This window comes from Neovison vison, chromosome 1 (assembly GCF_020171115.1).
Source record: "Neovison vison isolate M4711 chromosome 1, ASM_NN_V1, whole genome shotgun sequence".
NCBI classification, from domain to species: Eukaryota; Metazoa; Chordata; class Mammalia; order Carnivora; family Mustelidae; genus Neogale; species Neogale vison.
In genome coordinates this window covers 167948358-167975871 of record NC_058091.1, presented here as the reverse complement: position 1 = coordinate 167975871, position 27514 = coordinate 167948358, and the positions used below count along the sequence as shown (strand labels likewise).

At 44.4% G+C, this 27514-nt stretch overlaps 1 pseudogene; it reads left to right on the top strand.

Moving 5' to 3' along the window:
- Nucleotides 1–21861: 21861 nt before the first annotated feature.
- Nucleotides 21862–27514, top strand: part of LOC122917054 — a 41948-nt pseudogene continuing 36295 nt past the window's right edge.

Genomic DNA, 27514 nt, shown 5'->3' with positions numbered 1-27514 from the left:
CACACTGATGTTGTAGATTAGAACTAGTTGGAGAGGGACCTTCCTGTGCATTGGGAAATCCTTCTTCAGTGAGTCCAATGACCTGGTCCAGGTGAGGCCTAAATAGCAGCAGGACCTGAAGGTCCTGGGTGGTTGTCATGTGCACTCTGGGTGGAGAAGAGGGTCCAAAGAGTCAGATTTTTCTATTTTCCCCTTGAGAGACTGAAGAGTTCTTTATAAAATACCAGAGCAGCTCAGGGAAAAGGACAAGGGTCTGTTCTAGAATCTTCCTGAGAGGGACTCTGGAGGTATGTTGCATTTGATGAAGTGACTTTTCAGATGTCTCTATGGCTGTCTCTCTGCTTAAAGACATGTGAGGAAATTCTTGTGTTTGCCTTTTAAAGCTTATGGCACTTCCTCACTGTAAGGGAAACTGTGTGTCTGCAATGTAAAACATTTTCAGTAGAAATAAAATACTTCTGTGTAAATACATCTAAGCTCTTGACTGAATGCTTGATCAGGGAGTGCTGGTGATGTCTTATAGGCAAAGTACTTGCAGTGAATGAACAGTACTAGGTTTTCCTGAAAGAGGGTCTTCGTGGGTGAGAATTCTAGGTGCCTGGGTGAGCCAGGACAATTTCTGAAGTCCCTGGAAGTGACTGGAAGTGTTTGGAGAGGTCGTCACCTCAGATTCCTGGGTGGCATAAGGAAAACTGTATTTCAACAGAGGCTACAGTTTAGGGGAAATGTGATGAAAGCCGAGAGAATGAAACTGGTGTGGGCTAAAATGGCCTCAAACAGTGTCTCAGAGTGTGATGAGAGCCTGAATGTAGGTGAGATGGGTTTGGGGACGGGGGGTCAGCCACAGTGACCACACTGAGCTCAGGGGGAGTCCCATCGTGATGTTCCACTAGAGATAGCTCTGCCTCCTCCAGTATTGGTCCTCCAGCCGGACAATGTCTCTACTGCCCCCTGGTGGTGGTTGGTGCTTCCCACAGGTCTCTGGGAGAAGGGTGAGGAAGAACAGTCTGACATCTGGGTCATCCAGCTGTGAACTTGGGTCAGAGTTGCAGCATGTTCAGTCTTGACTCCTCAATGCTTCCCGAAATATAAGGGCAGCCAATTGTCCCTGGAAGCTTCTGGGTGGGTGGTGGGTTGGGGACGGGTATCTGCCTAGAGCCACTGTAGGTACAAGACCTACCTATCAGCTAAGATAGAGAAATCTCTGTTCTAGTGTACCTGGGGCTGATGGTTCTTTTCTGTGCCATGGAGGAAAGTCTTTGAACAGCTTGGCAGGGCAAAAACTTGGCGCTCAGGGTTAGTCGGGTTAAGCCACCAATGCCTCCCCCTGTGTAGAGATGGTTCCATGTATCTGAGCCTGTGCTGATTGCTAACTGATCTGTGGGTGAGCTGTCCACTCTGGGCCCTAGCAGAGCCCCTCTCTGGCTTTGACCCACAAGACCCAGGGGCCAAGTCCATGAGGCTGTTCATTTTTGGATCTTGGCCATTCAGAGGTGCCCTGTAGCAACCACAGAGCCAGTTCGGTTCTCATGAGGCTTCTATTGTTGGCGGGAAGGCAATGCATGTCAAAAGGCTGAATCCTGATAACTTTGACAAAGCTCCTTAATAACAAGGGCAGCTTTTCAAGAGAAAGATTGGGGCAAGTCAGGATCTAAAATGGGAAGAAAACTCATTCACTTCTTGCCAGAAATTGGAGAAACTGATGCAAGACACAGCATGACCCTGACCTATCCAAATTACAGGTATACATACATGACACAGAAATGTTCTAATAAGAGATTACTTACGAAACTTCAGCTCAATGTTAATGAGCCAGGAAAGTGTAATACTAGTAAATGAATTTATGATGCTGGCCGGCTGGGAAATGCCAAAGGCAGGATGTAAGAGCTGTCCCCTCTGACGTGCAAGTTGTTCCTTGAAGGTCAGTGAGCCTCTGAGTGCTAAGAATGAAAGAGAAAGCAGGGGAGAAGGGAGATAATCTCAAGGCCCTAGGAAGTTGAGGCCCCTCCCAGGTCCTTGATTTCCCTGTCCCTCTCCTCCAATCATGGCCACCAAGGTGGAAATGTAAGGGCCAACTTAGCCGGAGCGGCCGCACCTTGGCAGAACAGCCATTTTGCTGTTTATGCAGTGAGCTTAGATTGACCCTGCCCCCCAGAGGAATTCACTTAGAAACGGGTCTGGGGAAAGTAGTTAGCCACTCCTGGCCACGCGTTCTGGAGCCTGTTATATCAGTGTCTATATTTCCACAGACTGGAAACAATTCAAATATCTCAACTGGCAAATGGACAAACAATATGTGATACATCCATAGGATGAAATGATACTCCACAATAAAAACGAACTGATAACGTCAAAAAAAGAAAAGAAAAGAAAACAAACGGGTCTGGGAAACAGGTAAATTATGGCCGACCAGCCCCTGATAAAAGAGCCCATATCCCAGGACTTGTCAGGTCAGGGAGAGATAACAGAGCCCAGAATGCAAGGATGAGTCAGGCCAGGTGGAGACATCCAATCAGTAAAGCACACATACTATCTCCTTGACTACCAAAGAATGTGGGACGCGCCTTTTGGGCGCCAATTCTGACCAAGGTGATAGGCTAGTTCAAATAGCTACTACGAGTGAATTGTAATTCAACTGGCCACCTGTGTGTGACCTAGCATGACTGTGCAACTTTCTCTATGTATTGCGATCTCATTAGCCACCTGTGTGTGGCCAGGCTCAACCACATGGCCTTTGCTCTGTAAAAGTTAGTCTGTGAGGCTGGGAGGGGTTGCCTTCTCTGTAAGACGTGGCCCCTGCCCGTCGCTTTGGTTCTCGATGCTTGGCATGAAATAAAGCTTTGCTTTACCTTCGCTTTGTATCAGTTTCATCCTTTTGTCCACAGACCCTTCAGAAATGAAAGTAGTCTGCTTCCATTCCAGACTATCTTATGACACTGGCTTGGGGAAGGAATGATTCGTGATGACAAAGGACTATGCTAAGGCCTTGTCTCTCTAGTGGAATTAGGGTCAGTATTCCAAGATTCTCAAAGCCTCTAGATCTGGTTCACAGTCAGAAGAATTTGGCTCCTGCTCCTGAGAGCTGGGAGCCTCTCTTGGGGGCAAATTTGGGAGATGGACCCGGGGAAGACTCAGGCCCTGGGTGCCTGGCTGGATCCTGGAGGTTCTCACCACACATCAATTGCCGGGTCCCCCGAGCCCCTGAAGGGCCCTAGTCATGTCTGAAGTTCATAGCCCAGAGCAAAGTATGAGCCAGGGCCAGAGTGCCCTCAGCCAGAGCAGCCCCTACAGCCACAGGGCCAGGAATGTGACCCACCCCACTCACTTGGGGGAACTTGGAAGAGACAGCTGGTTTCAAAGTTGAAGTCTGGAATCTGAATACACTGCAGGTGACATGCTAATAATCTTGTTTTTTCCATTTGGAAATCAGGTGTTACCTGCCCAACATGTTTCCAGGCAGTATTCATGGTTCATGCTAATGGCTTTCTGGGTGTGACAGAACTCTGGGATGTAGTGGGATTTCTGATGATGGACCTTGAACATGGACCAGAGAGCTTCCACTTGCCTCTTAACCTTACTAAGGTTCTGGATCCCCTTGCTTCTTCAGCCTCAAGTCACCCAGTGTCAGCTCATCAGCTCCCAACCATGTGGGGAGAGGTTGGTAGTTTCCAGGCTGCTACTCACTTTCCAAAGGGAGGCTGCTTGCTTGAAGCTGAGCTCAAAGGTTCTAGAATGCAGCCATGGCTTTCAGCCTCCCTTCCCCTCTGCTGAGAGCTATCTCTGGACCTCAGGGATGTGTCCTGGTAGGTTTCCATGGCTGCCTGTAGATTGAGTCCAGCCCAGCCAGGCCACTCTCCCTCTTGATTCACTCCAGGATGTGGACCATTGTTCTCTGCAAGTCCTTGCTTCCCTGTATGTGAATGAGGCTTTGACTGGAATACTGGGAATGCGTGTGCTGTGGCCCAAGAGGAAGATGAGGGAGTCCAGATTCACATGTTCAAACAACTTTCAATTAAATCATTTAAAATCTTGCTTGAAACTCCATGTTTATATATTGGATGAAATAAGCACACTTTTGGAAAGTGTTTTCAAAGCTTGTTTATAGCCTCTTTCTTGGCCAGAGGAGCATCCTATTTTCTCTAATAGGATAGAAAGCTCACTCATGATTGGTCTAGCATGGGTGATCCCAGTGAGATATCTGTGGTTGTTTTTAAAGACCGGTCCTGTGGGCTTCCTGACCTTCTTGGGCATTGCCCCTTCCAGAAGGTCCTCTAGTGTTTGTTCAGTAGCACCCCCCCTGATTGGGGAAGTAGGGTACCACTCTGTGCATATGGTTTCAAAGAGCCCAGTTGGCATCAGCTCAGCCCCCATTGAGGGCTCATTTGCCAGGTCCACTGCCCTGGGATATCACATATATCCTGGCTGGTTTCGAGAAGAAGGTGGGTGAGAGTGTGTCACTGACTCTGACTCATCATGTAACACAGCACCATGGTGAACCTGTGATACTCTGGGCATGTTCCATGCTATTACATGGTGCATAATTGTCCCTGGGGTCCAGTGGCAGGAGGAAGGAAAAAAGTGGTTCAGTGTCTCTCTGGATCCTAAACCCCACCCAGGATACCCCAACAGGCACAAGGGAACAGTCTTGGGGAGGCAGTACCTGGATCCCCCGGTGGTGCTTGGGTCCCCCAGTGGTGCCTAGGGCTGCTCCTTCTGTACAGCTTCTGCAGGAGAGTTTCAGACAGCTGCTCATGTTTGGGTACCTGGAGTCTGTGGGTATCTGCTTCAACCTCCAATGCCCCAGCCAGCCTGGATCCTGACTTCCCAGAAACCAGCCTCTAAGTCTAGGTCTGGTCTCACCAATCAAGGTGAAAGATGCCAAGCATGTTGCTGTCTGTAGCTAACCAGTAGGCCACCTTATCTATGTGGTTCTCTTTGGTAACTTATCTTTCAAGGAGCCAGAAGGATGGGGACAGGAATGTGATAAGTATGACCCCAAGTCTGCCAGAACCTGAGTTCCAAGTTGTACCTTGACCTTTGTCTTTTCAGGGATTCCTTGAACCTCAGGGTCCAAGTAGAGAGGAAGGTTATTCAAGTTCAAATCTTGTTTTCCCTGCACTGGGTTTGGGGTAGAGTGGTGAGTTCATAACTCTGATATTTGTTTCTCTCTCAAGCTGAATCAAAGTCCTGTTTCCAGTGATAAATGCTTGATCAGGTTCTGGGTGGTGAGGGTTGCTGATGATTGTAAAGGAGGCTCTGTGCAGGAAGCATATGGACAGATAATGACAAAGTGATAGTGCCAAGTTCCCTAGGAAGCCAAGGTCCCTCCATGTCTCTTGTCCTTATTTTTTGAATCCAAACTAAGCCCCTGCTAACACAGAACTAAGGGATAATCTAGTTACATTTCATTTTCTGTCATTTTACTGTTTTGAGGAAGAACGTGTTCATGGAAATCTTGCAAATGGAATTGGGATCTTGGCTCTAATTTTAAGTCCAGGATCTGGGTGATGGACAGGGGAGGTGGACCATGCTGGACCTTGGCAGCTACTGGGAGAAAGGCAGGACACAGGCACAGTGAGAACCATGCAGGGCTCCAGAACCAGGCTTTTTCTAAGAATTAGTGAGATTTTGTGAGATTTTGTTTGGTGGCATCTGCATAGGAGGACCAGAGAAGATAGAGAGGCCTAGGGAAACCTCATGAAGACCTCACATATCTTCTTGCTGAATCTTTGCCTGAAGCCCAGGGCTGTATCCACTATGAACAAGTCCAGGGGAAAAGTCCTTCAAAGCTAATGCTTAATGGGCTGCTTAACCCATTTTAATGGAACTAAAATATAGTAAAATAAAATATTTATGCACGTTTACAAAACAACCCTAGCAACCTTTTAGGAACTGCAGAGAAAGTAGTGGGAACATTTTCTTGTGTAAACTGTTTTTGGACTTGGAACTCAAAACAAGCTATTTGGGCTTTTGATTTTAATTCCATCAGGTTCCTTGGTCTCGACTTGCTTTAGTAGCCTTCCACCAGGGATCAAACATGGCCTTATCCTTGAAGTGCCTGGTTCTCAGCCCTCCAGACATCTGGATGTCATACTGGCAATGCAGCATTGGGGAAATTCCTTGGTTGTTCATATATAGGCTGTACTCACCATGGGTATCCAACTCAGCAACCGATGGGGTGCTTCCTGTGCTTCTGATTCACTCTACTATAATCCTCCTCCTTGTCACTCTCCATAGCCCAGTTCTCCATGGTGTCTGGCAGCGTGCTGCTCCGCTGTTGGGCAGGCCAAAGAAATCTCCCAGCTGCTTCTCATCTTCTGGCTTCATCAGGTAATTAGTGCCTTCTGTTGGTCCCAACCTACTTGGAATTTTGCGGGTGTAATCTGAAGCAGTTCTCATATTTGGAGGGCAGAGAGAGACTGAGGAGGAGGCAGACCACTCCACAAAGTAGGTGGCTGGTTTAATAAGACAAGCTTCATATATATGTATCTTTATTTAGGTGGCCACAAGACAAAGATCTCCATACCACTGACGAGTCCTGGAAGTTTATGGAATGGTCTTAACTTGGCTCAGACACATGTGCCATTTAAGTGTTCTCGACACCTTATACTCCCCAAAATTTGTCTTTAGAGCAGCCCCCACAGTGGGGACACTAGGCAGGGTATACATTTGAAGGATAGGAGAAGAAGTGAGGAGGATCTAACTGCCTGGGTGCTGGTGGAGGGTCAGCAGGGGGCCACCTCTCTAGATTATCTCCATCTCATTCCCACTCAGGAGGCACAGCCAACTTCTTTTGGATGGAATTGTTCAACTCCCTGGCAGACCATGGACTCTTGTCCATGGGCTCCTTGTCCACTTCATGCTTCCCAAAGGAGCTGTACCATCTATTTCCTCTTTTCTTCTTGGTCCAGTTCTGGGTCTAGGTCTAGCTCTCTTTCTTCTGCTCTGTTCCACTTCAGTCCCAAGGCCTGTTAATCACAGAGGAAACATCATTTTCTTTCTTTTTTTTGTATTTTTTTTCAATTTATTTATTTTCAGAAAAACATTATTATTTTTTCACCACACCCAGTGCTCCATGCAAGCCGTGCCCTCTATAATACCCACCACCTGGTACCCCAACCTCCCACCCCCCCGCCACTTCAAACCCCTCAGATTGTTTTTCAGAGTCCATAGTCTCTCATGGTTCACCTCCCCTTCCAATTTACCCAAATTCCCTACTCCTCTCTAACGCCCCTTGTCCTCATGCTATTTGTTATGCTCCACAAATAAGTGAAACCATATGATAATTGACTCTCTCTGCTTGACTTATTTCACTCAGCATAATCTTTTCCAGTCCCGTCCATGTTGCTACAAAAGTTGGGTATTCATCCTTTCTGATGGAGGCATAATACTCCATAGTGTATATGGACCACATCTTCCTTATCCATTCATCCGTTGAAGGGCATCTTGGTTCTTTCCACAGTTTGGCCACTGTGGCCATTGCTGCTATAAACATTGGGGTACAGATGGCCCTTCTTTTCACGACACCTGTGTCTTTGGGGTAAATACCCAGGAGTGAAATTGCAGGGTCATAGGGAAGCTCTATTTATAATTTCTTGAGGAATCGCCACACTGTTCTCCATATAGGCTGCACCAACTTGCATTCCCACCAACAGTGTAAGAGGGTTCCCCTTTCTCCACATCCTCTCCAACACATGTTGTTTCCTGTTTTGTTAATTTTGGCCATTCTAACTGGTGTAAGGTGATATCTCAATGTGGTTTTAATTTGAATCTCCCTGAGGGCTAATGATGATGAGCATTTTTTCATGTGTCTGATAGCCATTTGTATGTCTTGATTGGAGACGTGTCTGTTCATATCTTCTGCCCATTTTTTGATGTGTTTGCCTGTTTCGTGTGGGCTGAGTTTGAGGAGTTCATTATAGATCCTGGATATCAACCTTTTGTCTGTACTGTCATTTGCAAATATCTTCTCCCATTCCGTGGGTTGCATCTTTGTTTTGTTGACTGTTTCCTTTGCTGTGCAGAAGCTTTTGATTTTGATGAAGTCCCAGAAGTTTATTTTCGCTTTTGTTTCCTTTGCCTTTGGAGACGTATCTCGAAAGAAGTTGCTGTGGCTGATATCAAAGAGATTTCTGCCTATGTTCTCCTCTAAGATTCTGATGGATTCCTGTCTCACGTTGAGGTCTTTTATCCATTTTGAGTTGATCTTTGTGTACGGTGTAAGAGAATGGTCGAGTTTCATTCTTCTACATATAGCTGTCCAGTTTTCCCAGCACCATTTATTGAAGAGACTGTCTTTTTTCCACTGTATATTTTTTCCTGTTTTGTCAAAGATTAATTGACCATAGAGTTGAGGGTCCATATCTGGGCTCTCTACTCTGTTCCACTGGTCTATGTGTCTGTTTTTATGCCAGACACATAGACCAGTGCTCTCTACTCTGTTCCACTGGTCTATGTGTCTGTTTTTATGCTGTCTTGGTGATCACAGCTTTGTAATAAAGCTTGAAATCAGGTAAGGTGATGCCGCCAGCTTTATTTTTGTTTTTCAACATTTCCTTAGCGATTCGGGGTCTCTTCTGATTCCATACAAATTTTAGGATTATTTGCTCCAGCTCTTTGAAGAATGCCAGTGGAATTTTGATCGGAATGGCATTAAAAGTATAGATTGCTTTAGGCAGTATAGACATTTTAACAATGTTTATTCTTCTGATCCAAGAGCATGGAATGGTCTTCCATCTTTTTGTGTCTTCTTCAATTTCTTTCATGAGTGTTCTGTAGTTCCTCAAGTACAGATCCTTTAACTCTTTAGTTAGGTTTATTTCCAGGTATCTTATGGTTCTTGGTGCTATAGTAAATGGAATCGATTCTCTAATTTCCCTTTCTGTATTTTCATTGTTAGTGTATAAGAAAGCCACTGATTTCTGCACATTGACTTTGTATCCTGCCACGTTGCTGAATTGCTGTATGAGTTCTAGTAGTTTTGGGGTGGAGTCTTTTGGGTTTTCCATATAAAGAATCATGTCATCTGCAAAGAGAGAGAGTTTGACTTCTTCATTACCAATTTGGATACCTTTTATTTCTCTCTGTTGTCGGATTGCTGTTGCTAGGACTTCTAATACTATGTTGAACAAGAGTGGTGAAAGTGGGCATCCTTGTCTTGTTCCTGATCTCAATGGGAAGGCTGCAAGCTTTTTCCCATTGAGGATGATATTTGCTGTGGGTCTTTCATAGATAGATTTGATGAGGTTCAGGAATGTTCCCTCTATCCCTATACTTTGAAGCGTTTTAATAAGGAACGGATGCTGGATTTTGTCAAATGCTTTTTCTGCATCAATTGAGAGGACCATGTGGTTCTTCTCTCTTCTCATATTAATTTGTTGTATCACATTGATTGATTTGCGAATGTTGAACCATCCTTGTAGACCAGGGATGAATCCCACCTGATCATGGTGGATAATCTTTTTAATGTGCTGTTGGATCCTGTTGGCTAGGATCTTGTTGAGAATCTTAGCATCCACATTCATCAGTGATATTGGTCTGAAATTTTCCTTTTTGGTAGGGTCCTTGCCTGGTTTGGGGATCAGGGTAATGCTGGCTTCATAGAAAGAGTCTGGAAGTTTTCATTCTGCTTCAATTTTTTGAAACAGCTTCAGGAGAATAGGTGTTATTTCTTCTTTGAAGGTTTTGGTAGAATTCGTAAAGTCCTGGGCTCTTGTTTTTTGGGAGGTTTTTGATCACTGCTTCAATCTCGTTATTAGATATCGGTCTATTCAGGTTGTTGATTTCTTCCTGGTTCAATTTTGGTAGTTTATATTTTTCCAGGAATGCATCCATTTCATCTAGGTTGCTAAGCTTATTGGCATATAACTGTTCGTAATAACTTCTGATGATTGTGTTCTCTCCCTTTTCTTTCATTATTTTATGAATTTGGGCTTTCTCTCTTTTCTTTTGGATTAGTGTAGCCAGTGGCTTATCGATCTTATTGATTCTTTCAAAAAACCAGCTTCTAGTTTCATTGATATGTTCTACTGTATCTCTGGTTTCTCCCTCATTGATCTCAGCTCTAATCTTGATGATTTCCCTTCTTATGTGTGGAGTTGGTTTGATTTGTTGTTGATCCTCCAGTTCTTTAAGGTGTAGAGACAGCTGGTGTGTTCTGGATTTTTCAATTTTTTTGAGCGAGGCTTGGATGGCTATATATTTTCCCCTTAGGACCGCCTTTGCTGTATCGCATAGGTTTTGGACCGAAGTGTCTTCATTCTCATTGGTTTCCATGAATTGTTTCAGTTCTTCTTTGATCTCCTGGTTGATCCAAGCATTCTTAAGCAAGGTGGTCTTTAGCTTCCAGGTGTTTGAGTTCCTTCGGAACTCTTCCTTGTGATTGAGCTCCAGTTTCAAAGCATTGTGATCTGAGAATATGCAGGGAATAATCTCAGTCTTTTGGTATCGGTTGAGTCCTGATTTGTGACCCAGTATGTGGTCTATTCTGGAGAAGGTTCCGTGTGCACTTGAGAAGAATGAGTATTCTGTTGTTTTAGGGTGGAATGTTCTGTATATATCTATGAGGTCCATCTGGTCCAATGTGTCATTCAATGCTCTTGTTCCTTTATTGATTTTCTGCTTTGATGATCTGTCTAATTCTGAAAGAGGCGTGTTAAGATCTCCTATGATTAGTGTATTCATATCAATATGACTCTTTATCTTGATTAACAGTTTTCTTAAGTAATTGGCTGCTCCCATATTGGGAGCATAGATATTTACAATTGTTAGATCATCTTGGTGGATAGTCCCTTTAAGGATTATGTAGTGTCCTTCTGTATCTCTGACTACAGTCTTTAGTTTGAAGTCTAATTTATTTGATATGAGAATCGCTACCCCAGCCTTCTTTTGAGTCCCATTGGCATGAAAGATGCTTCTCCACCCCTTCACTTTCAGTCTGCGTGTATCTTTAGGTTCAAAATGGGTCTCTTGTAGACAGCATATGGATGGGTCCTGTCGTTTTATCCAATCTGCAACCCTGTGCCGTTTTATGGGTGCATTTAGGCCATTCACATTGAGAGTGATTATTGATAGATACGTTTTTATTGACATTGAGTTACCTTTGAAATCTTTCTTTCTGTAGACTGTCTCTATATTTCTGTTCAATGCTATTCTTGGGATTTTTCCTCTTTTATATAACCCCCCTTAATATTTCCTGCAGTGTCGGCTTGGTGGTTGCATAGTCTTTTAAGCCTTGCCGGTCTTTGAAACTCTTTATTTCTCCATCCATTTTGAATGTCAGTCTTGCTGGATAAAGTATTCTTGGCTGCATGTTCTTCTCATTTAGTGCCCTGAATATATCTTGCCAGCCTCCTCTGGCTTGCCAGGTCTCTGTGGACAGGTCTGACGTTATTCTGATGGGCTTCCCTCTGTAAGTAAGGAGCCTCTTTGCCCTGGCAGCTTTCAAGAGATTATACCTACAATTATAATTCCTCAATTTGACTATCAGGTGTCGTGATGTTTTTTTGGAATGTGTAATTTTGGGTGGAGACCGTTCAGCCTCTAGTACATGAATGCTGGTTTCATTCGCGAGATTCGGAAAATTTTCATGAAGGACTTGTTCCACTATATCTTCTAGACTTCTTTCTTTCTCCTCCCCTTCAGGGATTCCAATAATTCTGATGTTGGAATGCTTCATGGCATCATTTATTTCCCTAATTCTGCTTTCGTGGGATCTAAGCTGTTTGTTCCAGGCTTCCTCCTGATCCTTTCTCTCTATCTGTTTGTCTTGCAGATCACTAATTCTATCTTCTGTCTCAGTTACCCTAGCTTTGAGAGAGTTTAGATTAGATTGGAACTCATTGAGAGCATTGTGGACCTCCTCCCTGGTAGCTTTAAGCTCCGCCCTAACATTGTGAACATCCTGTCTGGTCACTTTCAGTTCGGCCCTAATCAATTCTGTTTGGTCATCCATGGCTTTCTCCAACCTAGCTATTGCCTGGATAATTGTTAGCCTGAATTCTCTTTCCGACATATTGTCTATGTTGATAGCTGTTAGCTCTGTTGCAGAAGGTCCATCCTCTGTATTTTTCTTCTGTTGGGCATTCCTCCTCCTAGTCATTTTGGTGGGAGAAGACTGAACAGATGTAGCTGGATGTATCAACTCTGGTGCAGTCAAGGTGCACCCTGGAACACTTCTGAGCAATCAGGATTCCCCACCCAAACGAGAGACAAAAGAAAAGAAAAAGAAAAAGAAAAAAAAAGGAAAAGAAGAAAAAGAAAAAGAGAAAAAAAGAAAAAAAAGAGAGAGAGAGAGAGACAGGAAAGAAAGGGAAGATGAAAGAGAAGGTTCAGCCCAGATGGGCCCCAAGGTAAGATTTATGAAGTAGACAAACAAAAAGAGATAAAGAGACTGATACAATTATATGGCAAGAGAAAGAAAAAATATATATATGCAAATAAAGAAAGATCCTCGTCAAAAAGAACCACAAGTGTAAAATTTATATGCTATCAGGACAAACACAAAAAACAGAGAAACACTGGTGGAAGAAGATGGGAGAGTTCTTATAAATTCTCAGTGTGTGCGAGGAAGGTTGTTTTGATTCTTCCTGGATTTATCTTGATATCTTTGTTAAATGACTCAACTTTCCTAAGATAAAGGGGATTAAAAATTGGTTTACCTATAGGGGTAGTATTGATTGGGGAAAGGGGATTACTTTGAAGTTAACTCTATATGAATATTAGAGGATAAAAATAAAAAGGAATATACTAGACTAAACTAAACTAAAATTTTTAAAAAGGAATTCAAAAAATAAAAATGCAAAAGAGAAACATAGGTGTATGTATCAAAAAGTTCAGGTTAGAAAGGTATTATGGAATTATATGTACAGTACAGTTTGCTGTGATGGTAAATAGGTTAAAAAAATTACCTATGTGTAAAAAAGAAAAATATGAACCGGAATAGTGGAAACGAGTGAACAATACAAGTTTTCCTATGAAGTAGTGGTGGTTCTCTTGTAGTCCTTTTTTTTCTTTCTTTCTTGGTTTGTTTTCTGGGGGAGGGCCCTGCCATGTGGGTTGTCAGTCAGTGATGTTTCCTGAGTTGAGTCCCCCCGCTCCCCTCAAGGGGGTGGGCTCTGGGGAAACTGGTTTTTTTCAGGCTTTTGTTCTCTGGCGGTTTTTTTGCTTGTTCACTTTTTTCCCTCTCACCTTGACCGCCTTTGATGGTTTTTGTAGTATTAGAAGAAATCAAACCGCACCCTGATCTCCCTCTCAGAGAGAAGCCTCAGTCTGGGTGCAGAAGCTGAATAAATTCCCCCTTGGCCGCTGGCAGCGCAGCTTCCAAGGTGCAGACCCTGGGGGCGCAGGATCTTTTGCTCGTCCCCAAAGCCAAGGCAGTGGCGGCTGTCTGGGAGCTCCCGACCGCCAGAGAGGTTCCAAGCAGCGATCGCACACTGAGATTTTGCCTCCGGCCTGGGCTGGGAGTGCCCGGCTTGCGCGTACCTCTTTTCAGAGGCGGCTGTGGGTCGGGCGCGCGTCTGGGGCACTAAGAATGGGGCGCTGATCCGTAAGCCCCAGGCTGGGCTTTTGCGCGCCTCTGTCAGGGGAAGAGTTTCGCGCGCGCGGCTTAGGCTTTGAAACAATGGCGCGGGTCAAGAAGCCCCAGCCGGGTCTCAGTAACTCAGGGGAGCTTGAGGGACGTGCGCGCGTATCTCGAGCTTTGTGGTAGGGCTAGCGCATGTTCTGCAGACCGGCGGGGCTCCCATGCCCTCACAGGAGCCGGAACCACGCGCTCTGGGGCGTGCTGGCGGCTTAGGGACCAAGAGTGGTTTCTCCGCTGCACTCTCTCTGCCTCAGCGCCGGGGAGGCTGTCCTGGGACCGGGGACTTAAGCCCCTGTCCCTAGCCGCCCCGATTCCCACAATTTCCCCCCGCAATCCTTTGCTCTTTTGGAGTGCTTTCAACCAGTCTCCGAGTTACTGCTGGTCCCCAGATGCAGGGCACTCTCGCTCGTATTGGGGTATTACTTTCCCACCGGTCGCCACTGGTGGCTCCCTCCCCCTTTTGTTTATCTTCCGATATCAGTCCGCTGTTCCCATTCTGCTTTACCTGCTCACTGGTGTCTTCTGCCCCTGTAGAGATCCAGACGTGTATAATTCTGATCTCAGGCTGATTTCATGGGTGATCGGAGTTCTTTGGTAGGTAATCAGCTCACTTTGGGGTACCAGCTGAAAAGGTGCCTCTTCCTATTCCCCCGCCATCTTGTCTCCCCCCCCCCCCGGAACATCATTTTCAATGACTTTGAAAATCTGTCAGCTTCTGGAGGTTTCTTCTTTTCCAGCTCTTCTTTACTCTTCATCTTGATTTCCCCCCCCCTTGCTTGGTCCTAGGATCCTGTCTCAGGTAGTAAGCAATCTCTGAGCTTGCTGATTAGTGTTCCCTGTGTTCTGTGTGGACTGGGCCTCCATAGTGGGTCAGTCTGCCTTGCTGTGGCTCATGTGGCCCTGTGGGACCAGCTCATTCCTGTCTTGAGTGTGGCTCCTAGAGAGTGTATGGCTCCTAGAGAGTGTATGGGGAGCTTTAAACTTAAATTCCACCTTCTAGTCAAGATCCTCATCTTTCTGCATTTGCTTCTATGGATTTTCCATCAGTTCTTCCAGATCTTTCACTGGAGATCCTAGCTCAGAACATCTGAAGCAAAGCAAAATACAATATTTTTAAAAATTGTGAAATAAGACTCATTCACAGTCTTCACCTTCACCACAGAATGAAACCAGTATTTAAGGACACCAAATTATCCAAGTTCAAACAAGGAAAATGTCTGATGCTGACATATCTAAAATCAGCAGGCACAAAACCCAGTACAAGCAGACAATGGGAAATGACAAGAGGGGGAAATCAGAAGGATTTGAGAGCATCTCTGATAAACTGACTGCTGTGGTGAAGCATTTAGGGAGAGTCTGAGCACAGGACATAAAATAAGAACCATAATTAGGACCTAAATTCAACATTGGGAGATGCACAATAGAATGAGGGAGCTCACAGATCAGAGCAGACACACAGTTTCCTTAACATCAGGAATGTTGCCAGAACAGCTCAGGAAGGCTTTCTGGAGGAGCATGTAGCAGCCCCCTGCTCTGGAGCCTGAGTGCTGAGTCTATTCCCAGCTCAGAAGAGCAGTTGGATCAAGGAGGCCACCACCCTGCTCTGCCAAGGAAGGTAGTAATAGCACCACCCACCATGCCTTGAGGATTGAAAATTTCCACACTTGTAAAATACATAACTGTGCATAGCACATTTCTTCAATGTAAAAATGCTTGCATGATGAAGTGAGACAATCCAGCTATCTTCCCATAAACCCAAAGAACACTGCCTCCCTGGACTGACTTTCATTTTTATTTGAGTTTTCCCTGTGATACATCTCCAGGCAGCAACAGGGCTGCATTTAGGGCCCTTGCAGCTAGCACTTACTCTGATTTTTTTTCTGGAATTTGGGTAGTCAAGAAATGTGTTGTTGTCCTCAACGTCTGGCTGTCCCTGTTGTAGAGGGAGTCCCAACCGGTAGCAAAGGGCGTGGATGTGATTGCCCACAGTAGTACAGTTCCCTTCAGAGCTTGTGTCCTGGCCAGGCAGTGAGCCCTGGGCATCAAGACCTCTGTTCCAATGAGAAGGTCTGCGATAAGTCACAGCATTCCCTTGTGTCCTGATCTGGGCCCATCTTCTGTTTTTCTGAGTCCTGGCATCTTGCACTGTGAAGGAGAACTTCTGTCTCACCCACCTGATTGAGTCAGGCCAATCTGTGAATCCTGTGGTTAATTTAAGGATTTGGGGCTTGGGTTACATCTCCCAGATCACTTACAGGAGCCCATAAACTAGCATCTGATTGGGTAACTGGGATACAAGGTGTGCATGACCACGATGAAGGCAGTGATAGCACATCACTGGGCCCCATGTGCCAAATGCAAATATTTCTGAGGCAAAAGTGTGCTCAATGTACTTGGGAAGGCACCGCCTCAGAAACTTTGTTCCTTCTATGTTGTTCCTCACTCTCCAGTGCTAGTCATTAAGCTGGCTGCTCCTCCTGGCTCAGGTCATGGATCCCTGTGCATAGAGACTCTCTCAGATGAGGACATCATCCTCTTAGACACTGCGCCCTTAGTCCTTGACTGCAGCTGACTCTTAGTAAATTCCAGTGTTAACCCTCTGGTCAAGTCCACCTCTCCCACTGGCTTCCAAGCTTGGTGAGATCAATCGTATGTGTAAGTGAAACCAGCTGTAGAACAGCTCCCAAGCCCTGATGCTTCAGTAGACTTCTCTATTTTAAAAGTTCATTCCAGTGATTCAGACTTAATTATCCTGGGCCTGAGGCCCAGGAATTTGTGTTTGTAAAAAGTGGGTGATCCAACACACAATCTGGCTAGGGGTATACTCCTTTAGATCCATGTTCCTTTAGAGGAACATGGCATACCATGTCATGAGCCTACCCTGATGGAGGGGCCTCCTTGGTCCTTTCTGCCTCACTGTGTGGCAGGGGCTGGGGAATCTAGCAATGGAGTCCCATCCAGGCTGGAGAATAGAAATGCCTGGAGAGGCTTTCACAGCACCTTCTTTTTTTTAATATAATTTTTATTTCTTATTAACATATAATGTATTCTTAGCCTCAGGGGTACAGGTCTGTGAATCATCAGGTTTACACACTTCACAGCACTCACCATAGCACATACTTCCCCCAATGTCCATAATGCAACCACCGTCTCCATGTCCCCCTCCCTGCCAGCAACCCTCAGTTTATTTTGTGAGATTAAGAGTCTCTTACCATTCATTTCCCTCCTCATCCCATCTTGTTTCATTTATTCCTTCCTTGCCCCCTAAACCCCCCATGTTGCCTCTCAACTTCCTCATATCAGGGAGAAAGTTGTCTTTCTCTGATTGACTTATTTTGCTCAGCATAATACCCTCTAGCTCCATCCATGTCATCACAAATGGCAAGATTTCATTTCTTTTGATGGCTGCATAGTATTCCATCGTATATATACACCACATCTTCTTTTTCCATTCATCTGTTGATGGATATCTAAGTTCTTTCCATAGTTTGGTTATTGTGGATATTGTCACAGCATCTTCTTTTTTTTTTTTAAAGATTTTTATTTATTTATTTGAGTGAGAGACAGTGAGAGAGAGCATGAGAAAGGAGAGGGTCAGAGGGAGAAGCAGACTCCCCATGGAGCTGGGAGCCCAATGCGGGACTCGATCCCGGGACTCCAGGATCATGACCTGAGCCGAAGGCAGTCGTCCAACCAACTGAGCCACCCAGGCATCCCTGTCACAGCATCTTCTTAAGTGATTCTGATGTGATGATCCAGGTGGGATCTGAAGGTCCCAAGTGGTTCCAATCCACAATTAGGGTGGGAGAGTTCAGCTTGAAAGGGGTCCGGTTGGTCAGGTTTTTCTGTTTTTGTTTTCATTCCCTTGAGAAATAGAAGAGAGGTTTAAAATCTATGCAACTTGGGGCAGAGGACCAGGGCCTGACCTTAACTCGAGAGATTGAGAATGAACTGTCCCACCAGGAGGAGGAGCTCCGGCAGGTGGCTGCTCTCAGGTCCCAGCAGATGTGCCTATGGCCACGCCATCACTGACTAATCTGTGGGTGAACTGCCCACCTCATTAGTTTCTAGCAGAGAGTCTCTGTCTGGCCTTAGTACACTACACGGAGTGTCCTGTCCCCAAGGATGTTCCTTTGAAATGTTGCCATTCATGGATACCCTCTAGCGACTCTTTGAAAGCTTATCATCTTCACGGAAAAGTGTATTTGTCAAAAGATTATAATTTTAATTCATCTTCACTGACTTTTTAACTGGTAATAGAAGTGTGATGGGTTGTGTACAAGTTTTTCAACAGAAAGACTAGGTAAGCTGAGAACTATATAGTGGAAAAAGACATTCATTCTGATATGCTTCAAACAAGACACGAGGGAGAGAAGACTGGTAGATCTCAAGGCACCCGGAATCTGTGCTCTGTCTATGTCCCTTGTCTCTATCATTTTTTCTCAATATAATTCTGGGTCCCATCCAAGCCACTGTCACCAGGATGAAAGAAATGAGAGCCATCTTGTTCAATTTCACTTATTTTTTTTTTTTGGGACATTGGGTTATGGAAGGGAAGGCATCCTGTGTATATGGAACTGTGATTTTTCCACTGTCTTGAGTGCAGAGATCACACTTTAAATGGTCTCTAAATTCAAGACCAGAGTCAGCAGGGATCCACATCTTCTGCTGGGGCCTGAGGTTTGCCAGCAGAAGTACAGGAAATGGGTGCAGGGATGACCAGGCAGAACTCAAAGCTCATGAAACCCTTCTTAGTACTTGAGTGTCTTCAATAAGTTTACTTGTGGGGAGGACCCAGGGCTTGACCCTTGGGAACATGGATGGGCCAGTCCTGGAGCCAGTTCTGGGAAGTAGGAGGTGACTGTGTGCTCAGGGAATTGTTGAGTGGAACAGACCCCTTCAGTACTTGGCTTAAGTGGCCCAAAACCTCTCCTTGGATCACTGCCTCTGGACTTGCCTTCCATGGGGGTCATGGCGCCTCTGAATAGGTTGGCAGCAAAGGTCCTCAGCACCATAGTTTTGGGCAAGCTCAGCGGGTTAAGTTCTGTCCGGTTTCCTGAAGACGGGACCATGGGCAATCTCTGGTCTCATAATTCTCCACCCTGCTTAGGGCACAGTGTGGTGGCTGGGCCAGCCCTTGTTGGTCACTTGAAGTTGAATATAGAAAAGACCTACCTGAGGCCCAGAGTCTGCTGCAAGGCTTCTCCATAGGGATGGACTAGGGTTTACTGTTGGCTGTGCGTATTGTCCAGAGTAAGTTCTGCAAAGTCATCAGCGTCTGGGGACATTGTTCCCAGATCTTTATGGCCCTGGGCTTGGGAGGGAAACGGTCCTTGTCAGAATGTTATCTTCTTCAAGATGAAACTCATTTCCAAACATTCCCCAGTCTTGTAGGAAACTCTGGATTCCCTAGTCTCTCCCAAGGACTGGCCAGGAAAGGATAGAGAAATGTGGATACACCCTGGCATATCACTCTGTATATGTGAGTGGTTTTCAGAGACTCCTACACCAATAAGGCCCACACATGCCTTTATGTCTGCTGGTGGAAGATGAGAAATACTTAAATGGGAAGACTGGAACCAGCATCACTAGAAGTAACATCCAATGTCTCTACTCACAGGCATATTGGAAAACATCTCTGTGCTTCAATATTGTTTGTTCAATAATGAATGAATAGAATCTGAAAACCTTCAGAACAGTTTAAAGTATTTTAATGGATTACTGGTCAGGAAGGGATCTTCCTTGGTTTCAGGGAATATTAACAGTCCTTATGAGGGTCCTTGTTCACCTTTAGGTCATCAGGACTTTGTGTACCTGGAGTTCTGACTCTGCCCACAAAGTCACAGACTTGTCATGCTCAGAGCTTCCCTGTGGGCTGGGAGGGGAACTTGGGGCTGCTGAAGGCTCTGAGGTTGGGGCTGGAAATACTGAGAAAACCAAAAGTAGCTGCTAGTTTGTTGTAACCAGAAGAATCGCCTTTTTTTCTTCTTCTTCCCTTCTGTGTTAGGTGACTCTTGACAGAAATATAAAAATTCTAACTTAAACATAATTTTGCACAAAATGCCCTGTAATGCCTTGCCTATGAATCTGTTAAAATATAGTACTGAGAATAATCTACCTTATGGATGCTAAGAACTAAGTGAGAAATGTATCATTTTAAAGTAGAAAAGAATCTAAGTCAAGTTAGGAATCAAGAATTGACCTCAAAATTCTTTCTGAGCTTCCCCTTCTGCCTATGATGGAAGAAGAAGATCTAGACCCCCTTCAGCATCAAGTAAAAAACCAGATGAATGACATCATCTGAATGTCTTAGACACTGGACAAAAGGAGGACAGTGTCTGGAGGCAGGAAGCAGGCTGGGGTCCCCTGCGACTGCCCAGCTCAGTCTGCAGAGCTTCCAGGATTCAGTGAGTGGGGATCCAGGCAGAGAGTGGGGGGTCCCCATGAAATAAGGAAACTGAGATGAGAACACAAGGAGGGGAAGTCATCTGGGAGTCCTAGAGAGGACTTCCAGAGAGAAGGAAAGCATGGCTGAATTGGGTGGGGGGTAATATTGAAGAGGAACTGGCAGAGGGGGGTCATTGAATCATCTTCAGGAGTAAGGGTTAGTGCAGATTGAAAAATTAATTTTTTTCTGGTGTTAAAAGGAAAAGACACTACCTCTTCTTTTTCTTTCAGAGCATCTTTGTATCTTCAAATTGTTTCTCTGCCCATTGGTATATCTTCTTATAAGCTAAATAACCTTTCTGTCAGCTTTTCGTTGATAGATCTTTCTCTAGTGCCTGGGAGCCATCTTCGTGAAATTGTCTTTCACACACTTTCTAATTTAAAATACTCCATTGAGAAATTTTATAAATTATTCACACAGAACATCTCTTTAATTGTAATCAAAGAAGGTGAAACCCCTATGTCACAATCACTCTGGGAGGGTAGAGTTCCAGCAGGTGTTGGGCTGTAAGATACAAACCTACCTCCTTGTCTTAGAATATTAGGGATTATTTTTTTTTTCAGGAGAGGAAGATGGTGGTGAAGTTAGGAGGACCCTAGGCTGGTCTTGTCCCATGAACACAACTAGATAACTATCAAATCCTCCCAAATACCCCATTTGGCCTGAAATTGGCCTGAAGACTGACAGAACAAACTCCATAACTAAAGGGAGAAAAGAGGCCACCTTGAAGGAGGTGGGGACATAGGCAAAAAGCCAAGATGGAGAAATTCATCTCAAATGAAAGAACAAGATAAAGCCATGACTGGAGATCTAAGCAAACAAGATATAGGAAAGATGCTTGATGGAGAACTTAAAACAACAATCATAAGGATACTTGCTGGGCTTGAAAAAAGACATGAGTGAGACCCTTATCACAGATTTTTTTAAAAAAAGATTTTGAGATAGTGAGTACAAGCAGGAAGGAGGGACAGAGGGAGAGGGAGAAGCAGACTCCCCACTGAGCAGGGAGCCCAGTATGGGGCTGGATCCAAGGACCTGGAGATCATGAAGTGAGCTGAAAGCTGACACTTAACTGACTGAGCCACCCAGGTGCCCCAGAAGAGTGTGTGTGTGTGTGACCAAAGTCATATATTTTATAATGGATATCAAAACATGAAGTTCATTATGACCAGTGAACTTAAAGAATCTTATAAGATTCTTTATGGAACTCAAGTGCTGACAGAATGCCCTGATGTTACTGCTCAGATGTTATTTGCTCAGGTCAACTTAATATCTTGGTTTCCTCCTTGTATTTTTACTTTTAATCTTCTCCACACTCTTCATCAAAAAGACTTATGATTATAGTCATGTCTTAACCGTGCCATTGAGTGGGGAATGTGGCAGTTCGATTTCTTTCTTTCACAGGCTGGAGACTCTGAACTGTTATTACCTGTGGGAACTTGTAGAGCTTAAATAGTGCTCCCATCTGGACAATAAGGGCAATGTGTCCCCTCCCATGACTGCTGCCAGTTTGGCCTGCCTTTGGCAGCTGTAATTGGGGATGGTTGGTGTAAGGGCCTGCCCCTCCCAGAGGAACTTACTTATAAACCCTGGGGCCAGGCTGGATGGAGACATCCAATCAGTGGGGTGCGCATATATTTACTGAGGTGAGTTGAAATCCCATTGGCCACTGGTGTGTGGGTCGGGCTCAACCACCTCTATAAAGGTTAGTCTGCGAGGCTGGTGGGGGGCTGGGGTGGGTAGTAGTAGGAGGAGTCAGAATAGTAGATAGAATAGCTGTTAGGATAGCCCTTAGGGTAGTCTTCAGGAGAGTTGGAGCGTTGTGGTCATCATGGTCGTTGGGAGCGTTGTGTTTGTCCTGGTCATCGTAGTCGTAGCCAGCGGCACCATAGTGAACGGCCTTGCCACCAGCAGCCTCACCGCCAGCAGGCCCCCACAGCCAGCAGCCTCACCACCACCGAGCCTCGGCCCCACTGCAAGTGGCCTTGCCACCCTGGGCCGAGCGCCACCACAGCAAGCGGCCTCGCCGGAGTGGCATCATTCTGGGGAGCGGCCCCGTCCAGGGAGCGACCTCATCAGCAGTGGCCTCGTCCTGGGAGCGGCCTTGTCCAGAGTGGCCTCTTGGGAGTGGCTCCGACGGGGGAGCGGCCTTGTCCTGGGAGCAGCCTCATCCTGGGAGTGGCCTCGTCTGCAGAGCGGCCTCATCTGGAGCAGCCTTCTTGGGAGTGACCTTGTCGGGGTCATCGTCGCCGTCTCTTCGTAAGGGATTGGCCCCTACCAGTCAGTTTGATTTTTGATGCTTGGCGCGAAATAAAGCTTTGTTTGATTTTCACTTTGTGTCAGTCTCCTTCCTTTGATCACGGACCCTAACAGTGGGATTCCCCAAGGAAAACACCTAGCGAGCTCTCCAAGGTCCTGCCAGCCCTGCAGTAGACCTCATAAAATATGGAATCTCATGAATGTTGGGCAAAATATAAGGGTCTCGGTTGATGTCTTCCACAGCAAATTCTAGAACTAGAGCCCTGCTGGCAACATTTGTAAAGCTACCTGCAGGGAGAGAAAGGAGTCATCGATTCTCTCTGGACTTTCATGGGGCTGTTGATTCCCACCACCCGCCTCCCCCACCCCCAGAGCAGTTCTAGGTTTACAGCAAAGTTGAGTGGAAGGTACAAAGTTCCCATATGGCTTCTGTCCCCACACATGCAGAGCCTTCCCCCACTACCAACATCCCACACCAGAGTAGAACATTTGTTTATAATGAATGAACCTGGGCGCCTGGGTGGCTCAGTGGGTTAAGTCGCTGCCTTCGGCTTGGGTCATGATCTAAGGGTCTTGGGATCGAGTCCCGCATTGGGCTCTCTGCTCAGCAGGGAGCCTTCTTCCCTCTCTCTCTCTCTCTGCCTGCCTCTCTACTTGTGATCCCTGTATGTCAAATAAACAAAATCTTAAAAAAAAAAAAAAGATTATAATGAATGAACCTACAATCACATGCTTCTGTCACCCCAAGTCCAGAGTTTACATTAGGTGGTCACTCTTGGTGTTACATTTGCTGGGTTTTGACAAGTGTATAATGACCTGTTTCCATCATTGTAGTATCATAGAGAATAGTTACTCTGCCTTAAAATCCTCCATGCTCCACTATTCATTTCCTGTCCTCCCAACCACTGATCTTTTTTACTCTCTCCACAGTTTTACCTTTTTGAGAATGTCCTGTCATTGGGAAAATACAGTATATAGCTTTTCTAGGTTGGCTTCTTTAAGTTAGGAATATGCACTTAAGCTTCTACCGTCTCTGTTTGTGGCTTGATAGCTTATTTCTTGTTAGTGCTGAAGAATATTCTGTTGTCTGGATATACTACAGTCTATCCATTCACCTGCTGAAGGACATCTCTTACGCTTCCAAGCATAAGTTGGTGGTCTGGATTTTAGCCATCCTAATACGTGTGTAGTGGTATCTCATTGTTTTGATTTGCAATTCCCTAAAGATGTGTGGAGCATCTTTTCAAATGCCCATTTGCCATCTGTGTGTCTTCTTTGGTGAGAGGTCTCTTCAGAGCTGCCAATTTTTGAATTGGATTGTTTTATTTTCTGGGGGCATTGTTGAGTTTTAAGCGTCTTTCATGTATTTTGGATAAAAGTGCTTTATCAGGTATATCTTTTGAAAATATTTTCTCCCAGTCTGTGGCTGTCTTCTATTATCTTGACAATGTATTTTGTAAGCATAAGTTTTTAATTTAAACGCACCCCAGGGTATAGGTTATACCTCCCTATATAGGTATAGGGTATAGGTGCTTTGGTGTTGTATCTTAAAAAGTCAAGACCAAACCCAAGGTCATCTAGATTTTCTCTGGTATTTTCTAGGAGCGTTACAGTTTGGCATTTTACATTTGGTCTAGATTTTACTTATTTGAGATAGAGAGCCCATGAGCATGGGGGGCGGAGCAGAGAGAGAGAGAGAGAGAGGGAGAAGCAGACTCCCCACTGAGCAGGGAGTCTGACATGGGGCTAGATCCCAGGACTCATGAGGATCATGACCTGAGCTGAAAGCAGACACTTAGCTGACTGAGCCACCTGTGTGCCCCAAGACCATCTTTTTTCTTTTGTCCTATTTTGTTGAAATTCAGTTAACATCTATTATACCATTAGTTTCAGATATAGAGTTCAATTATTCAATTGTTTTTAACACCCAGTGCTCATAATATCATGTGTCTTCTTTAATGCCCATCATGCAGATACCCCATTCCCCCCACCCACCTTGCCTCCAGAAACCCTTAGTTTGTTTCCCAAGATTAAGAGTCTCTTATGGTTTGTCTCCCTCTCTGATTTTGTCTTATTTTTCCCTCCATTTCCCCATGATCCTGTTTTGTTTCTTAAATTCCACAAAGGAGTAAAACCCTATAAGTGTCTTTCTCTGACTTATTTTGCTTTGCATAATCCCCTCCAGTTCCATCCATGTCATTCCAAATAATAAGATTTCATCCTTTTTGATGGCTGAGTAATACTCTATTTTGTATATCTACCACACCTTTATCTACTCATCTGTCAATGGACATCTGGCTTCTCTCATAGTTTGGCTATTGTGGACATTACTGCTATAAATGCTGGGGTGCAGTTGCCCCTTCAGATCACAATGTTTGTATCCTTTGGCTAAAGGCCTACTAGTGCAATTGCCGGACTGTAGGCTATCTGTATTCTTAACTTCTTGAGGAACCTCGGTACTGTTTTCCAGAGTGACTGCACAAGTTTTCATTCCCACCAGCAGTGTAAGAGGGTTCCCCTTTCTCTGCATCCTTGCCAACATTTGTTGTTTCCTGACTTGTTAATTTTAGCCATTCTGACTGGTGTGAGGTGGTATCTCCATCCTTTTTCCTTTTTTGTATTTTTTGCTCCCTTCTCAAATACCAGTTCACTGTATTAGTGTAGATCTATTTCTGGACTGTTCTATTTCATTGATGTATTTGTCTGCTCTTTTGCTAATACCACAGTGTCCTGATAACTTTATAGGAAGTCTTGAAATCAGGTAGTGTCAGTTCAACTTTTCTCTTTTAATTTGTCTTGGCTTTTGTAGATCTGTTTCCTCTCTGTATAAACCCTTCGAATAAGTTTGTTGATTTCCACAAAATAGTTTGCTGAAAACTTTATTGGGACTGCACTGAATCTATAGGTCAAGCTGGGAAGAGCTGGCCTCTTGACAATACTGAGTCCTCCTGTCCATGAACAAGGGTTATCTCTCCATTTATTTAGTTCACTGATTTCTTTCATTAGAATTTTATGGTTTTCCTCATGTAGATCTTCACACATACTTTGTTTTATAGCTAAGTATTTCACTTTGGGGGTTGCTAATGCAAATGGTATTGTTTCTAATTTCAGAATCCACTTGTTCATTGCTGGTACATAAGGAAGTAATTGATTTTTGTGTATTAACCTTATATCCAGTAACCTTGCTTATTAATTAGTCCCAGAGGTTTTGTTTGGGGAGGGTGAATTTTCTTCATATAGTCATGTCATCTGTGAACAAAGACAATTTTATTTATTCCCGATCTGTATTCCTTTCACTTCCTTTTCTTGTCCTATTGAATTATCTAGGACTGCTAAGATGATGTGGGAAGAGAGTGATGAGAAGATGAATCCACCTTCTTCCTGAGCTTAACAGGAAAACCTCTCATTTATCATTGTTTTAGTATGATGTGAGCTGTACTTTCTCTGTAGGTTTTCTTTGTCAAGTTGAAGTTCCTCTCTGTTAGTATACTAAGTTTTTAAACATCAGCTGTGTTTTTTTTCCTAAAGGTTCTATTTATCCATTTGACAGACAGAGACCACAAGTAGGCAGAGAGGCAATCAGAGAGAGGAGGAAGCAGGCTCCCCGCCGAGCAGAAAGCCCAACGCGGGGCTCGATCCCAGGACCCTGGGACCATGACTTGAGCAGAAGGCAGAGGCCTTAATCCACTGAGCCACCCAGGTGCCCCAGCATACTAAGTTTTAAAAAAAGATTTTATTTATCTATTTGACAGAGATCACAAGTAGGCAGAGAGGCAGGCAGAGAGAGGGGGGAAGCGAGCTCCCCACTGAGCAGAGGGCCCGACACGGCTCCATCCCAGGACCCCAAAATCATGACCTGAGCTGAAGGCAGAGGCTTAATCCAGGCGCCCCAGGAATATCTTTATTGTAAGAAAAACATTTGATTAAAAAACCAAAGGAATGAAATCTTAATGTTAGAATTGATTTTTAAAATCACAACATAAATTTATGATTCCTTTTTCTTATTTAAAAAAAGAAGAGCCTACCTTTCTAATATGAAAAGGCATGGAGACAATGATAGTTTAATATCAACAAGGATCCCTAGAATAAATCTTCTAAATATTATTCACTACTCAAAAGAGCCAAGGGTCCTTGGAGAAAAACAATCTAAGTATGAGGGAGCACATGTACAAGAAAAGGTCATACTAAAATTCTTGGGGATGACCTGGCATATCAACAAATTTACTTTAAAATACATCAGCAACAGGGGTGGGGGGGGCGCCTGGGTGGGTCGTGGGTTAAGCTTCTGCCTTCATTCAGCTCAAGTCATGATCCCAGGGTCCTAGGATCGAGCCCCTGAGCAGGGAACCTACTTCTCCCACTCCTTTCACCCATTGCTCCCCGTCTCTTGTGTTCTCTGTCAAATAAATAAAATCTTTATATATATATATATAATTTTATAAATAAAATATAAATTTTATTTATATGTGCTGGAATAAATATATGCTGGAATATATATATATATATAATATATACACACACACATACATATATACATATAAAATCAGCACATATATATATATATATATATATATATATATATATATAAAATCAGCAGTGGAACACCTGGTTGGCTCAGTCAGTTAAGCATCTTAATTGTGGCTCAGGTCATTCTCTCTGGGTCATGAGACTGAACCCTTTGTCTGGGTCCCCCCTCATTGGGGAGTCTGTTCTCTCATTCTCCCTCTACCCTTCTCCCTGCTCTCTCTCTCAAATTAAAAATAATAAAACACATTAGCAAAAAGAAAAGATAGGCGGGGATAATGGTGGCAAAATGTTGATTGCTAAACTATGTGATAGGCCAATGAATTATGCCAGACAGATACATGTAGTACATCCAATTCTTTTGCTGTTTGAAAACTTTTTTTAAAAAGATTTTATTTATTTGACAGAGAGAGATCACAAGTAGGCAGAGAGCCAGGCAGAGAGAGAGAGAGGAAGGGAAGCAGGCTCCCTGCCGAGCAGAGAGCCCGATGCAGGACTCGATCCCAGGACCCTGAGATCATGACCTGAGCCGAAGGCAGTGGCTTAACCCACTGAGCCACCCAGGTGCCCCTGTTTGAAAACTTTTTAAAAAATTAGTTTCAGAGGTGGAATTTAGTGACTTACATAATTTAGTTATCTGTTGCATATAACACTCAGTTCTTATTACATCAAGTGCCTTCCTTTAATGTCCATCACCCAAT